General features: G+C 42.8%; 1 protein-coding gene across 14 annotated transcripts in view; it reads left to right on the top strand.

The window, feature by feature from the left end:
* The window catches only part of LOC118361866 (teneurin-3), a 510,845-nt gene that overhangs the window by 230,138 nt on the left and 273,207 nt on the right, over positions 1-7,500 (top strand). The gene's annotated exons all lie outside the window — the stretch shown is intronic.

Here is a 7,500-nt window from a genome sequence, read left to right as displayed (position 1 = left end):
CTCACCATTACGCTGTTCTAATTAAAGACAAATAGAGTGTGAGAAAGCAGGGGTCCCCTCTCTGTTGGACCAGTTGTTTCTCCTCACCATTATGCTGTTCTAATTAAAGACAAATAGAGTGTGAGAAAGCAGGGGTCCCCTCTCTGTTGGACCAGTTGTTTCTCCTCACCATTATGCTGTTCTAATTAAAGACAAATAGATTGTGAGAAAGCAGGGGTCCCCTCTCTGTTGGACCAGTTGTTTCTCCTCACCATTATGCTGTTCTAATTAAAGACAAATAGAGTGTGAGAAAGCAGGGGTCCCCTCTCTGTTGGACCAGTTGTTTCTCCTCACCATTACGCTGTTCTAATTAAAGACAAATAGAGTGTGAGAAAGCAGGGGTCCCCTCTCTGTTGGACCAGTTGTTTCTCCTCACCATTACGCTGTTCTAATTAAAGACAAATACAGTGTGAGAAAGCAGGGGTCCCCTCTCTGTTGGACCAGTTGTTTCTCCTCACCATTACGCTGTTCTAATTAAAGACAAATACAGTGTGAGAAAGCAGGGGTCCCTCTCTTACGCTGTTCTAATTAAAGACCAGTTGTTTCTCCTCACCATTATGCTGTTCTAATTAAAGACAAATACAGTGTGAGAAAGCAGGGGTCCCCTCTCTGTTGGACCAGTTGTTTCTCCTCACCATTACGCTGTTCTAATTAAAGACAAATAGAGTGTGAGAAAGCAGGGGTCCCCTCTCTGTAGGACCAGATGTTTCTCCTCACCATTATGCTGTTCTAATTAAAGACAAATACAGTGTGAGAAAGCAGGGGTCCCCTCTCTGTTGGACCAGTTGTTTCTCCTCACCATTATGCTGTTCTAATTAAAGACAAATACAGTGTGAGAAAGCAGGGGTCCCCTCTCTGTAGGACCAGATGTTTCTCCTCACCATTATGCTGTTCTAATTAAAGACAAATACAGTGTGAGAAAGCAGGGGTCCCCTCTCTGTTGGACCAGTTGTTTCTCCTCACCATTACGCTGTTCTAATTAAAGACAAATACAGTGTGAGAAAGCAGGGGTCCCCTCTCTGTAGGACCAGATGTTTCTCCTCACCATTATGCTGTTCTAATTAAAGACAAATACAGTGTGAACTTCAGGCCCTCCAATTATGCACATATTTAATTTCTGCAATTCATTTACCTGTCTGACAGCTAGACAGGATATTTATATATATATACAGTTGAAGTCGGAAGTTTCCATAGACCTTAGACAAACTCAGTTTTTCACAATTCCTGACATTTAATCGTAGTAAAAATTCCCTGTCTTAGGTCAGTTAGGATCAGCAGTTTATTTTAAGAATGTGAAATGTCAGAATAATAGTAGAGAGAATGATTTATTTCAACTTTTATTTCTTTCACCACATTCCCATTGGGTCAGAAGTTTACATATGTAACAGTATAACTTTAGACCGTCCCCTCGCCCATACCCGGGCGCGAACCAGGGACCCTCTGCACACATCAACAACAGTCATCGTTACCCATCGCTCCACAAAAGCCGCGGACCTTGCAGAGCAAGGGGAACCACTACTTCAAGTTCTCAGAGCAAGTGACGTCACCGATTGAAACGCTATTTAGCGCGCACCACGGCTAACTAGCTAGCCGTTTCACATCCGTTACACATACACTCAAGTAGTATTTGGTAGCGTTGCCTTTAAATTGTTTAACTTGGGTAAAGCGTTTCGGGCAGCCTTCCACAAGCTTCCCACAATAAGTTGGGTGATTTTTGGCCCATTCCTCCAATACCTTGACTTTGTTTTTTGCCACAACTGTGGAAGTATGCTTGGGGTCATTGTCTATTTGAAAGACCCATTTGTGACCAAGCTTTAACTTCCTGACTGATGTCTTGAGATGTTGCTTCATTATATCCACATAATGATGCCATCTATTTTGTAAAGTGCACCAGTCCCTCCTGCAGCAAAGCACCCCCACAACATGATGCTTCACGGTTGGGATGGTGTTCTTCGACTTGCAAGGCTCCCCCTTTTTCCTTCAAACGGTCATTATGGCTAAACAGTTCTATCTATTCAGTGTATGTATGTATGTATGTATGTAAACTTCTGACTTCAATTGAATAGGTTGCTGTAGATATAAACACTTTGTGTGTGTTGTTGGGATGGAGAGGCAGGAAGAAACAATCTGAGCAATGTGCCCTCCTAGCTATGGTAGAGCTCTATCACACCCCCCAGGGCCTGTGCTGTTTAGCAGCTATGATACAAGCACACACGCACGCACGCATGCACACACACACACGCACATGCACACACACGCACACACACACGCGCTCACACATACAGACGTAGACACACCCACCCACATTAACACCCCCCCCCACCAAACATACACACACACACTGTCCCATCATTGACATTCCAGTCTCTACCCACTAGCCCCTCTCCCAACACAGTAGACTCCTTCTCCTCCTCCCCTCTCCTATAAAAGCCCAGTCAGACAAACGCCTCTCCCATGCCTTCTCTTTTCTCTCTCTCTCTTTTCTTTTCACTCAGCTCCTTAATTACCTTGGGCATAATTAGCCACCAGAACAACCAATTATTTGTATTTAAATAGCTGCTAATTCTCAACTTTGTTCCTAATCGGTCATTCAAGAGAAGTTAAAGGGAATATACTGTTTAATGTATAATTGCCTCTTTTAGAAGATAAATAACAACTTTTCTCTAAGTTTTATTTCTAAATATGTATTTCTTTGAATTGTACATCCCAAAAAATGCGTAGATGTGTTTTTATAGAAGTTGATACAATTAATGGTGGCTACCTTGTGCCATTGCATAATTATCCTGTTAATTCTGCATTTAACAGTTCAGGTTTTAATTCCTTTCTTTGATTACGCTTGATAAATCGCCAGGGAACACTTATGAATTAACCACTCTCAGATGACAAGTAATTAGTGGCTAATCAGGCAACTCCCAGTAATCAACCGAAAGAGAAACAACATATTTAATAGTCATTTAATTGGCGGTGTTCAGAATGGCTGTAGATGATTCAAGGTTCAAGGAAGTGATTATCAGAAAGTGGACAATAACGTTTCCATTCTAATCTATATCATTTTATTCTATTTTTGTCTATTCTAAAGAAGTGATTGGGGCTGTAATGTGGTTTTGTCTTAATGACAGTCGTAACCTCATGTAGTTGGTTTGTGTCATCGTAACCTTGTGTAGTGGGTTTGTGTCATCGTAGCCTTATGTAGTGGGTTTGTGTCATCGTAACCTCATGTAGTGGGTTTGTGTCATCGTAGCCTTATGTAGTGGGTTTGTGTCATCGTAGCCTTATGTAGTGGGTTTGTGTCATCGTAACCTCATGTAGTGGGTTTGTGTCATCGTAGCCTTATGTAGTGGGTTTGTGTCATTGTAGCCTTATGTAGTGGGTTTGTGTCATCGTAGCCTTATGTAGTGGGTTTGTGTCATCGTAGCCTTATGTAGTGGGTTTGTGTCATTGTAGCCTTATGTAGTGGGTTTGTGTCATCGTATCCTTATGTAGTGGGTTTGTGTCATCGTAGCCTTATGTAGTGGGTTTGTGTCATTGTAGCCTTATGTAGTGGGTTTGTGTCATCGTAGCCTTATGTAGTGGGTTTGTCTCATCGTAACCTCATGTAGTGGGTTTGTGTCATCGTAGCCTTATGTAGTGGGTTTGTGTCATTGTAGCCTTATGTAGTGGGTTTGTGTCATCGTAGCCTTATGTAGTGGGTTTGTGTCATTGTAGCCTTATGTAGTGGGTTTGTGTCATCGTAGCCTTATGTAGTGGGTTTGTGTCATCGTAGCCTTATGTAGTGGGTTTGTGTCATCGTAGCCTTATGTAGTGGGTTTGTGTCATTGTAGCCTTATGTAGTGGGTTTGTGTCATTGTAGCCTTATGTAGTGGGTTTGTGTCATCGTAACCTCATGTAGTGGGGTTTGTGTCCCTGTAACTTCCAGGTCACCAGTCAGAACTCAGTGTCTCGCTGATGAAGCACTAGTTATGACTGGTTGGTTGTCAGACTGTGTGTCACGGATGATGGATGAGCGCATGGAGAGTGCACACACACACACACACACACACACACACACACACACTGGGTTATGAGTTGAATTGCACAATGTAGGACAGTGAAGGGCAGAGGCTGGGGTCTATGACAGCCTATATGTACCTACCACTAGCACTGACTGTAGCCCAGTACCCATTGTGCTGTGGCTATAGGGCGACACCAGCTCTAACTATAGCTTATTGTTAAGGCAGATTCCTCTATATAGACTCCAAGTCCATTCATCCTATTATAATGAATACTACCGTCCAGCATTAGATAATACTGACCCCTATAACCTCATAACAACTCACATCTACTCTAGTCACTGCCAAGCTTCTTACAGCGAAGTGACACAGTGATTCAAGATATTCCTTGAGGGGGAAATGACAGACTGTGTCTTCTTACTGCTTTATACGAGTGGATCATTCAATGTCCTTGCAGCGTAGACAAAGACAACAGATGTGTGGATACGCTGAGCTTCCTCATCTGGTCTCAGAATAGCGTAAATGATACAAACACACGCAATCAATTTCCCATCAAAAAATACTTGTTCGGATGAATCAGTCTTTTCAGCTTCTCAGCTTGCCAGGTTTACAGCATGGCTGAACGCTCGTTGGGCAGAATTGTCTTTATCCCTTTGCCGTCTGTGTTGGCTGGGAATTAGCTCTGGACTGTGCCCCAAATGGCACCCTATTCCCTATGTAGAGCTCTAGGTCCCCAGGGCTGTGGTCAACAATAGTGCACTATATAGGGAATACCTCTTATTTGATATAGTCTGTCTTTTACTCCCACCATCATACACTATATGACTTTAACTGCTGCCATGTTAAAAAGGGGCAAAAATAACTATGGCCTTGTTAAGCTCTGTGTTTGATGGTCCCCGAGTGGAGATGGGTGAGTGGAGTGGTAGTGAACCAGTGGAAAATTCATTAGTAGCAGATTTAAGATGAATGAAGAGAGAGAGAGAGAGTGTGTGTGTGTGTGTGTGTGTGTGTGTGTGTGTGTGTGTGTGTGTGTGTGTGTGTGTGTGTGTGTGTGTGTGTGTGTGTGTGTGTGTGTGTGTGTGTGTGTGTGTGTGTGTGTGTCATCTCCACATGAGCACTTACTCCACTAATGGCAGCAACATAAGCCATAAACGTGTAGAGTTTGAAATTAATTCCGGTGCCAGTGTCTGTTTTAATGTGCTTCTATGGATAAGACAGAGCAAGAGGTTGTTTTCTGTCCTCTGAGGATTTGGACGCATGTCCTACACACTGGATGTCACAGCATCCCATGCTGACATGTCCAAAAGGAGCAAATATGACACGTATATGAGGTGAAGCGTATAGGAGGTGAAGCGTATAGGAGGCGAGGCGTATAGGAGGCGAGGCGTATAGGAGGCGAGGCGTATAGGAGGCGAGGCGTATAGGAGGCGAGGCGTATAGGAGGCGAGGCGTATAGGAGGCGAAGCGTATAGGAGGCGAGGCGTATAGGAGGCGAGGCGTATAGGAGGCGAGGCGTATAGGAGGCGAGGCGTATAGGAGGCGAGGCGTATAGGAGGCGAGGCGTATAGGAGGCGAGGCGTGTAGGAGGCGAGGCGTATAGGAGGCGAGGCGTATAGGAGGCGAAGCGTATAGGAGGCGAGGCGTATAGGAGGCGAGGCGTATAGGAGGTGAAGCATAGCGCTATAGGGCTGTCCCTGGTCGACTAAGAGTCTTCTGTTCGACCAATCGATTGGTTGAAATGTTAACACATGTATTTTTCCATCTATAGACACCTCCTATGTGTTTTAATCAAACCAACGATACCGCACTGAGCTTGTCTGATGCTTTAAGCACACTGTTTGATGAAATAATTAAGACGCACAAATGACTAGAGGGAGTCCGACTGCAATTTATTTGATTGTAGGCTCAAACTTTCTGCACTGTGTTTAAAAAAAACTACAGCAAGTGACTGTTTGACTACGAAACATGTTGTCTTTCTCCCCTCCCTGCCGAAGCGACCACCACACATCAACAGTGTTTATCGAGCTGTCCTGGTTGCTGAAGCTTCAGCATAATTACAGCCATTTCTGACTGAAAAGTTCTGTTACCGAAATCCCTCATTTGTTTCAACATTCCCACATTCCCTCAACCCTCACTCTCTTTACGTGACACGTGTATATGCTTTGCATGATGATCAGTAGGGGCTGACCTATAGCATATCATAATCACATCAATGAATTGGTTACAACAAACTCAGAACACCGTGACAGCAAAATGGATGCGGAGGACGTGACAAATGCGGCTATTTGTGGAAAATACTGGAGATCAAGAAAAGTAAGGTTAGGAGCCAGCGCCGCATGCAAATTGTGTGCCAAACAGGTGCCGTTAGATTACAATATCATTTTTCTGACCGTTTGGAAATATGGAAACAACACTAAATAAATTATTAAATTATAAGAGGGTCGGTTGTAATGTTTTATTTTTTTGTAAAATCTTTATGACAGCAAAGACTGAAACCAGTCTCTTTCATTTGTGAATGCAATTTCCCCAAATGGAACGGTTTATATATTGTTTACGCTAATTATTCAAGGGTGACTTTGTCATTTTATTTCAAAACTAAAAAATGCTTGATTACATTTCAAATCAGGAATGACGTGACGACGTGTGATGACATGAGCGAGTGAATGATTGACTGATACAGTAGCCTATAGAAGTATGGAAATGCAGTCCTAAGTAAGTGACGGTATTAAGAGTGAACAGGATGTGGTCTTTGGCCTACAGCTTGGTGGTTATACAAGGCTGCTATACTAAGCCTACTGATGATAATGACATGACTTATTATTATTATGATGATCATAACGATAATAATAGTAATAATAACAATAAGAAGGAGATCAAGAAAAAGGAGGGTTATTATTATGATTTTAAATATAATTTGGAAAAGTGGAATCACTAAATAAATGAAAAATATTACCAGAGGGGTATGCGCTAACTAAAACAACGTGTACAGCCTTTATTAGAGCATAGCACATATTAAAAACAGACACGTGTTTATCCGACATGTTGTGGTTGGTGCTCACGAAGGCTTGGTGCTCACCCAATCAGTAGGCAACAGAAGCCAGATCTGTCCCTATTTCCGTGGATAAATATGGATGATTTCTAAAGCCAGGCACATTTAACAGTTAGGCTATAGATTATAGATGATGTTGGCGTTTCCTCTCTCCTCACTTAGACAATTATAAGGCGAAGGCTGTTTTCTCATCTCCTACCTCCACTGCTGCCTCCACGGCATTGTTCACCAGTATGCTGGTGAACTATGCTATTCTGCACATAGCAACATGTGTTTCAGAACCGCGGACAGCGACCGCTATCCAACGCGGGAGAAAACGCAACTGTTATAAAATAACATTATTCGTATTAGTGTTGCACCGTTTTTATGTTATATAACCATATAGAATTTCAGTAGCATATGTCTTAAACTGGTGGACTGTGC

This window comes from Oncorhynchus keta, chromosome 29 (assembly GCF_023373465.1).
Source record: "Oncorhynchus keta strain PuntledgeMale-10-30-2019 chromosome 29, Oket_V2, whole genome shotgun sequence".
NCBI lineage: Eukaryota > Metazoa > Chordata > Actinopteri > Salmoniformes > Salmonidae > Oncorhynchus > Oncorhynchus keta.
This window is presented reverse-complemented; position numbering and strand designations above follow the sequence as displayed.